The sequence below is a fragment of the Vicia villosa genome, unplaced genomic scaffold (assembly GCF_029867415.1).
Source record: "Vicia villosa cultivar HV-30 ecotype Madison, WI unplaced genomic scaffold, Vvil1.0 ctg.003672F_1_1, whole genome shotgun sequence".
In the NCBI taxonomy this organism is placed as follows: domain Eukaryota; kingdom Viridiplantae; phylum Streptophyta; class Magnoliopsida; order Fabales; family Fabaceae; genus Vicia; species Vicia villosa.
In genome coordinates this window covers 65,776-76,559 of record NW_026706266.1, presented here as the reverse complement: position 1 = coordinate 76,559, position 10,784 = coordinate 65,776, and positions in this window count along the sequence as shown.

The window sequence follows — 10,784 nt, the reverse complement described above, 5'->3', positions numbered from 1 at the left end:
TCCCTTAACATAGAAGTTAAGAATATCATTCTTAACCTCCTCCCATAACTCAAGAAAGTCTTCTGTCTTTGGGTGAAAGTTGATAACAACATCAAAGAAGAGGTCTGACTTGAGAGGTATTAGGAGAGCCATCCCGAGATATGCAGAGATCTGTCGCCTTTGAGTCATAGATCTTCAACAGGCTTAGGGTGAACGCTAGGTTTGAGCTAGGATTTTTAAAAGAAAGAAAAAACTTGTTTGAGCAAGAGACGAAAACGGAAGAGAGAGAGAAAAACTTTATGAGGAATGCAAAGAGATAGAGAAAGAGAACACAGATAGAGTGAAAAAAAAAATATGAGAGGGAAGGAGAAGCGTTTGAAGAGTATTTAAAAGAAAATAAAATAAAACGAATGATGAATAGCATTTAATGTTACGTGACATGAGGAGAGATAATAAAGACAAATGAGGTGACTAGCACAGTTACCTATGGTCGGCGTCCCTTCAACTGCACGCACGCTTATCCATGAATAGTAACGACAGGTTTACCATCCCGAGATAAAACGTTACAGCTGTTTTGCTTTAAAAGAGATTCTGAATCAACTTAGACAATGAAACGTTAGTAATAACCGAATCATAATTTCTAAAAGATTTCAATCAGAACTTCTGATTAAAAAAAATTCACATTCATTTCAGAAGATACTCATACGTAAGAACTTCTCATCTTCTCATTCTGGGCATAAATCCATACTGATGTTCTTCAGAATGAACTTAAACCTATCTTCAGCCAGGGGTTTTGTAAAGATATCAGCCCATTGATGGTCTGTATCAACAAAGTTTAAAGATATAACACCCTTCTGAACATAGTCCCTTATGAAATGATGTTTAATCTCAATATGTTTAGCCTTTGAATGAAGAATAGGATTCTTAGATAAACATATAGCAGAAGTATTATCACATCTTCTAACTGACTCTTCATCCAGAGCATCTGTGTACTACAGCCAGCAGCAGCGACATATTCTGCTTCTGTTGTTGATAGAGCAATAGTTGCTTGCTTCTTGCTATACCAAGAGATCAAATGACTTCCAAGAAATTGGCAACTTCCTGAGGTACTTTTTCTTTCAATTCTGTCTCCAGCATAGTCAGCATCGCAGAATCCTACTAAGTTGTATTCTTTAGATTTTCTGTAAACTAAGCCAACATTAGTAGTACCTTTCAGATACCTTAGAATTCTCTTAACAGCAGTTAAATGAGATTCTCTAGGATCTGATTGGAATCTAGCACACAAACAAACACTGAACAGAATGTCAGGTCTAGAAGCAGTCAAATATAGAAGAGATCCAATCATACCTCTGTATAACTTCTGATCTACCTTCTTACTTACCTCATCCTTACCTAGGATGCATGTTGGATGCATAGGAGTTTTGGCTTCTTTGCAGTCTAGAAGATTAAACTTCTTCAGAAGTTCCTTCACATACTTGGTTTGGTGAACATACGTTCCTTCTGATGTTTGATTTATTTGTATTCCAAGGAAATACTTGAGTTCTCCCATCATGCTCATTTCAAACTCAGCCTGCATAGACTCAGCAAACTCCTTTCCAAGTGTAGCATTAGATGTTCCAAAAATAATATCATCTACATATATTTGACAAATTAAAATATCCCTTTTAAAGGTTTTACAAAAGAGAGTAGTGTCCACTTTTCCTCTAGTGAAACCATTATCCAGAAGGAAAGAACTTAAGCGTTCATACCAAGCTCTGGGAGCCTGTTTCAATCCATACAATGATTTCTTTAGTTTAAAAACATGATTAGGAGACAGAGAGTCTTCAAAACCAGGAGGTTGATGGACATAAACTTCTTCATCTATATAACCATTTAAGAAGGCACTCTTAACATCCATCTGATAGAGAGTGATGTTATGTTGAGTGGCAAATGAAATTAATAGACGAATAGATTCTAACCTGGCCACTGGTGCAAAGGTTTCTGTATAGTCAATCCCTTCTTGCTGACTATAACCCTGAGCCACCACTCTGGCTTTGTTCCTTACCACTTCACCTTTCTCACTGAGCTTGTTTCTGAAGACCCATTTTGTGCCTATTATATTGAATCCATCTGGTCTAGGAACAAGATCCCAAACATCATTCCTTGTAAACTGATTTAGTTCTTCTTGCATAGCAATTATCCAGTCTGGATCTTCTAGAGCATGATCAACAGAAGTTGGCTCGATCAAAGATACAAGACCTAATTGACAGTCTGCATTGTTCTTAAGGAATGCTCTTGTTCTGATTGGATCATCCTTCTTTCCAAGAATGACATCTTCTGAATGACCAGTGATGAGTCTGGATGATCTTCTGACAGATGGTTCTTCAGAAATGCTTAGATTCTCCAGAGAAGCTGATACTTGATCTTCAGATTCTTTGCTTCTGAGAAGCTCTGCTTCTGATGCGTTGCTTCTTGGCTCAGCAACTTCTGATATATCAATATCCCAATCTGCAAAATTATCAAACTGCTTTGGTTTTTCAGAACCAAGCTTATCATCAAACCTGATATTGATTGATTCTTCTACAATCAATGTTTCAGTATTGTATACTCTGTAGCCTTTTGAGCGTTCAGAATATCCAAGAAGGAAACATTTTTGTGCTTTGGAATCAAACTTACCAAGATGATCTTTAGTGTTCAGAATAAAGCATACACATCCAAAAGGATGGAAATATGAAATGTTGGGCTTTCTATTCTTCCACAATTCATAAGGAGTCTTATTTAGAATAGGTCTGATAGAGATTCTATTCTGAATATAGCATGCAGTGTTTATTGCTTCTGCCCAGAAATGCTTAGCCATATTGGTTTCATTGATCATGGTTCTGGCCATTTCTTGCAGAGTCCTATTCTTCCGTTCTACAACTCCATTTTGCTGTGGAGTTCTAGGACAAGAGAAATCATGGGCAATACCATTTTCTTTGAAGAATTCTTCAAAGGATCTGTTCTCAAATTCACCACCATGATCACTTCTAACCTTTATGATTTTACACTCTTTTTCAGATTGAATCTGAATGCAGAAATCAAAGAACACTGAATGAGTCTCATCCTTGTGTTTCAAGAATTTTACCCACGTCCAGCGGCTATAATCATCTACGATGACTAATCCATATTTCTTCCCTCTGACAGATGCTGTTTTGACTGGGCCAAACAGATCAATGTGCAAGAGTTCTAATGGCCTTGAGGTAGAAACAACATTCTTGGACTTGAATGCAGGTTTGGAGAACTTGCCCTTCTGACATGCTTCACAAAGAGCATCTGATTTGAATTTCAGATTAGGGAGTCCTCTGACCAGATTCAGTTTGTTAATCTGAGAAATCTTTCTCAAACTAGCATGACCTAATCTTCTGTGCCAGACCCACTGCTCTTCAGAAACAGACATAAGACAAGTCACCTTCTGACTCATAAGATCTTGCAGATCTGTCTTATAAATGTTGTTCTTCCTCTTGCCAGGTCTTGGAACATAGACCTTCTTCCTGTCATGTGTCGTGAGCATCCAGAGTCCAGGTACCATGACATGTTGTGCTTTGTCCTTTTTGCAGCCAAGGATATCTGCAATAGGAATAATCTTATCCTTAGGTACCCACATTTTCTTGGGTCCTTTCTTGTTAGATTTTCTCAAGTTCTGATTGAACTTGGGTTTAACATTGTAAGCAATAGGAGGAACAGCATGATAATTTTTAATGTGAGTTTCATGATATTTCCTAGGTTGTGTCACATGCTTTTTGGTGTGTGTTATGTGAAAACTTTGAGCATGTGAAGTGTGCCTAATATCATGGGAATGGCCATACTTGAACTGATCATACAATGGCTTGTATGTGAATTTCATTTCATCAACGGGTTCAAGTTTGTATGGGGTTTCACCCTCAAAACCAATGCCGACTCTTTTGTTTCCAGACACAGCATATATCATAGAAGCTAGCTGACTTCTGCCAATACTTCTAGATAAGAACTTCCTGAAACTTAAATCATATTCTTTCAGAATATGGTTTAGACTAGGAGTGGATTTTTCTGAATCAGAAGGAGATCCAACATTATTGGATAATTTTAAAAGTTTTTCTTTTAATTCAGAATTCTCCATCTCAAGCTTCTTTGTTTCAAATTCAAATAGCTTTTTCAGCTTTTTGTATTTGAGACTAATCTGAGACTTGAGTTCCAGAAGTTCAGTTAGACCGGAAACTAACTCATCTCTAGTAAGTTCAGAAAATACCTCTTCAGAATCTGATTCTGATGTAGATTCTGATCCGTCATCTTCTGTCGCCATCAGCGCACAGTTGGCCTGCTCATCTTCAGAGTCTGAATCAACTTCTGACTCATCCCAGGTTGCCATAAGACCTTTCTTCTTATGAAACTTCTTCTTGGGATTTTCCTTCTGAAGATTTGGACATTCATTCTTGAAGTGTCCAGGCTCATTGCATTCATAGCACATGACCTTCTTCTTGTCAAATCTTCTGTCATCAGAAGATTCTCCACGTTCAAATTTCTTTGAACTTCTGAAGCCTCTGAACTTCCTTTGCTTGGTCTTCCAGAGTTGATTTAGCCTTCTGGAGATCAGGGACAGTTCATCTTCTTCTTCAGATTCTGATTCTTCAGGATCTTCTTCTCTAGCCTGAAAAGCGTTAGTGCATTTCTTGATATTGGATTTTAATGCAATAGACTTACCTTTCTTTTGAGGCTCATTTGCGTCCAGCTCTATTTCATGGCTTCTCAAGGCACTGATAAGCTCTTCCAGAGAAACTTCATTCAGATTCTTTGCAATCTTGAATGCAATCACCATAGGACCCCATCTTCTGGGTAAGCTTCTGATGATCTTCTTTACGTGATCAGCCTTGGTGTATCCCTTGTCAAGAACTCTCAATCCAGCAGTAAGAGTTTGAAATCTTGAAAACATCTTTTCAATGTCTTCATCATCCTCCATCTTGAAGGCTTCATACTTCTGGATTAAAGCTAGAGCTTTAGTCTCCTTGACTTGAGCATTTCCTTCATGAGTCATTTTCAAGGACTCATATATGTCATAGGCCGTTTCCCTGTTAGATATCTTCTCATACTCAGCATGAGAGATAGCATTCAGCAAAACAGTTCTGCATTTATGATGATTCCTGAAAAGCTTTTTCTGATCATCATTCATTTCTTGCCTTGTCAGCTTTACGCCTCTGGCATTTACTGGATGTTTGTAACCATCCATCAGAAGATCCCATAGATCACCATCTAGACCAAGAAAGTAACTTTCCAGTTTATCTTTCCAGTATTCAAAGTTTTCACCATCAAATACCGGCGATCTAGTATAACCATTGTTACCGTTGTATTGCTCAGCAGAGCCAGATGTAGATGCAGGTGTAGACTTTTCACTTTCATCAACCATCTTTTACTGAAGCGTTTTTCTCTTCCTGAATCTTTTCTAAACACGGTTAAGTGCTTGCACCTTAGAACCGGTGCTCTGATGCCAATTGAAGGATAGAAAAACACTTAGAAAGGGGGGGGGGGTTGAATAAGTGTAGCTTTAAAAACTTGACAGATAAAAATAAATTGCACAGTTATTTTTATCCTGGTTCGTTGTTAACTAAACTACTCCAGTCCACCCCCGCAGAGATGATTTACCTCAACTGAGGATTTAATCCACTAATCGCACGGATTACAATGGTTCTCCACTTAGTCAGCAACTAAGTCTTCCAGAGTCTTCTGATCACACACTGATCACTCCAGGAACAACTGCTTAGATACCCTCTAAGACTTTTCTAGAGTATACTGATCCACACGATCACTCTAGTTACAACCTGCTTAGATAACCTCTAAGACTTCCTAGAGTATTCTGATCCACACGATCACCCTAGTTCCTTACAACTTAATGTAATCAATTCTAAGAGTATTACAAATGCTTCTTAAAAGCGATAATCACAAACTGTGATATTTCTCTTAACGTTTAAGCTTAATCTCACTAATATATTACAACAGCAATGTAGTGAGCTTTGATGAAGATGAAGATTCTGAGCTTTGAATTTGAACAGCGTTTCAGCAAGTTTAATATGAGTTGTTTTGGTGCAGAATCGTTAACCTTGCTTCTCATCAGAACTTCATATTTATAGGCGTTGGAGAAGATGACCGTTGAGTGCATTTAATGCTTTGCGTGTTCCGTACAGCATCGCATTTAATGTTATACGCTTTTGTCAACTACCTCGAGCCTTGTTCACGCTGTGTCTACTGACGTAGCCTTTAGTAGCTTTTAACGTTCCTTTTGTCAGTCAGCGTAGCTTGCCACTTGTACTTTCTTCTGATCTGATGTTTGTGAATACAACGTTTGAATATCATCAGAGTCAAACAGCTTGGTGCATAGCATCTTCTGATCTTCTGACCTTGAAGTGCTTCTGAGCGTGATACCATCAGAACTTCAGTGCTTCTGTTCTCTTGTTCTTCTGATGCTTCCATAGACCCATGTTCTGATTCTGCTTCGACCATCTTCTGATGTCTTGCCAGACCATGTTCTGATGTTGCATGCTGAACCCTTTGAGACAAAGCTTCTGAGCGCTGAATTATGCGTACTCTTTATATATTTCCTGAAAAGGAAATTGCATTGGATTAGAGTACCATATTATCTTAAGCAAAATTCATATTATTGTTATCATCAAAACTAAGATAATTGATCAGAACAAATCTTGTTCTAACAGATATTTGGAGAGATCGAATCTCATACCGGTAAAAGTTTATCTAATTTGATTTGCAGACATGGAATCTTATTTGAGGATAAGTGAAGATAGTGATTCAAAGGATTGTTCTATTGGGAATTAATTGATAATTGTATAGGATTAGGTTGATGAACCCTAAAGGCTCAACATCTTTCTTTATTTGTTAACACAAAGTCCTTTACTTACTTTTATTTTATTATTTGCTTCTGATATTATTAGAAGTATAAAACAAACCAAACCAAATTTCCTAACTCAAAATAAACAACTATAGAACGGCAGTGATATTAACCAATCCCTGTGGATACGATATATTACAGAAAATATTTACCCACAAATACTTTCAACAGAGGACACGACTCTTTTCTGTAAAACGTCTAAGAAGGACATTTTAATTTGTCAAATTTATGTTGATGATATTATCTTTGGAACATCTAATGCTTCACTTGGAAAGGAGTTTGCTAAGTCTATGCAGGCTGAATTTGAAATGAGTATGATGGGTGAACTCAAGTATTTCCTTGGGATTCAAATCAATCAAACTTCTGATGGAACTTATGTTCATCAAACGAAGTATGTGAAAGAACTTCTGAAGAAGTTTAATCTTTCTGAAAGCAAAGAAGCCAAAACTCCTATGCACCAACATGTGTTCTAGGTAAGGATGAGGTAAGTAAGAAGGTAGATCAGAAGTTGTACAGAGGTATGATTGGATCTCTTCTATATTTAACTGCTTCTAGACCTGACATTCTATTCAGTGTTTGTTTGTGTGCTAGATTCCAATCAGATCCTAGAGAATCTCACTTAACTGCTGTTAAGAGAATTCTGAGGTATCTGAAAGGTACTGCTAATGTTGGTTTAGTCTACAGAAGATCTAAAGAATACAACTTAGTAGGATTTTGTGATGCTGACTATGCTGGAGATAGAATTGAAAGGAAGAGTACTTCTGGAAGTTGTCAATTTCTTGGAAATCATTTAATCTCCTGGTACAGCAAGAAGTAAGCTACCATAGCCCTATCAACAACAGAAGTAGAATATGTTGCTGCTGCTGGGTGCAGCACACAAATGCTCTGGATGTAGAGTCAGCTAGAAGATTATCAGATATATGAGAGTAACATTCCTATTTTCTATGATAATACTTCTGCTATATGTTTATCTAAGAATCCTATCTTTCATTCTAAAGCTAAACATATTGAGATTAAACATCATTTTATTAGGACTATGTTCAGAAGGGTGTTTTCTCTTTGAACTTTGTGGATACAGACCATCAATGGGCTGATATCTTTACAAAACCCTTGCTGAAGATAGGTTTAAGTTCACTCTGAAGAATATCGGTATGGACTTATGCCCAGAATGAGAAGATGAGAAAATCTTATGTATGAATAACTTCTGAAATGTGTTAGGACTAAGTGATTATAAGAAGTTCTGATAATGATCAATTAGAAGTTCTGATTCTGTTATTACTAACGTTTCATTATCTAAGTTGATTCAGAAGCTCTTTTAAAGCAAAACAGTTGTCACCATTCTTTCCAGAAAATGAACACGTATTCACTATTTTTGGACAAGCATGCGTGCAGTTGAGGAGACGCCGCCCTAGGTAACTGTGCAAATCATTTCATTTTGTCACTTTATCTCTCCTAACGTCATTTCTCATTAAATGCATATTGATGTCATGTTTTTCTGTAATCATTTCATTTAAACATTTTTTTTATTTTCTTTTATTCAAACCGTTTAAATAACCCGCTTCATCTTCATTTCATCTTTTTCGCTCTCTCTCTCTCTCTCTCTCTATTCTTGTGTCTCTCTTTGCATTCTTCGCTCAAACCCTAGCTTTGATCTGTAACCAAGCAAATCATCATGTATTCCTCATCAAGTTCCTCTAGCCCAGCAGAAAGACTCTCTTCCACTCAAATACTTCTAAGAAAGCATGGGTATGCTCCGTTGAAGACATGCACTATACCCATTGAAGATTTGGAAGTTCTGTGTGAGTCCGCTGTGGACTTTGAAAACCTAAGAGCAAATGGTTTCCATCCTGATGCAAGGATCTTGGTACAAGGATGGTCAAACTATCTTGATAGATTGGTTGGACCAATTTATCCTGACCTGGTGAAGGACTTCTGGGTTCATGCAACGGTTACTCCAACTGCAATCATCTCCTTCGTGTTAGGGCATGAAGTTGTAGTTACTGAAAAGATGATAAGGAAGTTATACAACCTGGATGATGAAGAAGGTTGCACTGGTCCTCTTCTTGGAAGAGTTAACTGGTTTCAGGTTGAACAACAAATCTCATTTGCTACCGGTATTGAATCTCATAAAACTGGTACATTGAGGGCGTTTTATCAGGTGTGGGCTGAAATTATTTTGGGTTCTCTTCATCACAGAAAGCAGTTATTCTCCTCCTCCACCTACATCAGTCCTGATCATAAATACACTCTCTTCTGCATTGGAAGAAGATTGGAACTCAACATTTCACACATTCTGTTTCAGAATCTGAAGACATCTATTGTAGAGTCTAGAGATGAAGAACGTGCGAAGTGTCCTCACATTCCAAGAAATACTATTCCTTTTGCCAGAATGATCTCTGATATTCTAATAGAAAGTAATTTGTTGGATTCTATAAGGACCACTAGAGCGTCCCAATTCCTTGGAGTTGTTCAAGGTCCTGTCTTCAATGGTGTTGATCTGTTCAGACTTGATCTCATCAAGGAGGTAACTTCTGTTGGTACAAGCTTCCCAGATATTCTGTCAAGAAGAGTTCCTGTTGAAGGCTTTGCTACTATGTTTCATTTAGAATTTCACAAGGCTGTCAAGCATTACTTGGAAGCTTCTGTTAGGACTCAATCTGTCGTTGATCCTGCGTGGATTCGTGGTAGAGTGCTTCCCTCTTTGGCTGATCTTCAGAAGAAGGATCAGAAGAAGCAAGAAGCAAGGCTAAAAAGAAAGGCTCAAGAAGATGAGGCCAAGAAAGCCAAGAAGCAGAGGGTCACCTATGATCCTGATAAGGTTAACACTCCAGAATATCAACAGCAGAGAATAAGAGAATCTCTTCGCACTTCAAGAACTGCCAGAGTTTCCAGGCATGTTTTCACTCCTTCTGAACCACAAAACAACTTTACCATACCAAGTTCTCCTCCACCATCTCTTTCTACACCTGTCTTAAACCCTACACCACTAAATATCCATCCCCCAACTCCTTCTGATATGCCATCCTCATCAACCCCCATCATAAATATGCCATCCTCATCAACTCCCATCACAGATATTCCTTCCTCCTCAATCCTTCCCACAGATATTCCATCTTCTTCAACCACTGCACCTCCACCTTCTCTATCCTATCCCCTAACTACCAGAAAATCCAACCCATACTGCCTTCTCTACCCTGACTACAAATTCACCTTCAACCCACCTGAACCTGAACCCCATATCTACCTGGAGCTGTTCAGAAATGAAGTGATCAGTAGGCTGGATTTTTTGAAGGATGCTTTCTTCAATGGTCTTGATGATGTCTCTACAAGAAACATCTGGAGAAGCTTTCTCCAGGATTTTCAAGTGGGAGCAATGGCTGTTCAGAAGAGGTTAGTGGCTGCTGCTCCTGGCTATGCTGGTTATCTTCCTGAGGTTGATAATGGTGTCTATTATCACCCTATCAGAAACATGAGAGCTCTTGAGGAGAAGCCGTTTGTTGATGAACTGTTGGACAATCCTTGTAGAGAGATTGTGGTCTGGAGACCTCAGTATCCAGTTCTGATTGGAGACTTCAAATTGCTGTTTGACTTTCTGAGGGAGAATCCTTCTGAAGAAGTCCCTGATTTGGTCATCCCAGAAGTTGCTGATCCTCCAGAAGTTGAAGGTCCTTCTGCTCCAAGGAATCTGGCTGCCATTCTTCAGGCTCTTGAGAATGGAGATTCTGAGGTGCCTGCTGTAGAATATGGAGATGCTTCTATAGAAGAAGCAGATGCTGAAGATCATCCTGCTGAAACTATTCCTGTTGAGGAAAATCAAGGTGATGATCTGACTATGGAAGCTGCGGTTCAGAATGCTATCCATCTGGACAGAAGGTGTGAAGCTTCTTCTGATGAACCTTCTCGTCTCGCGAAGACT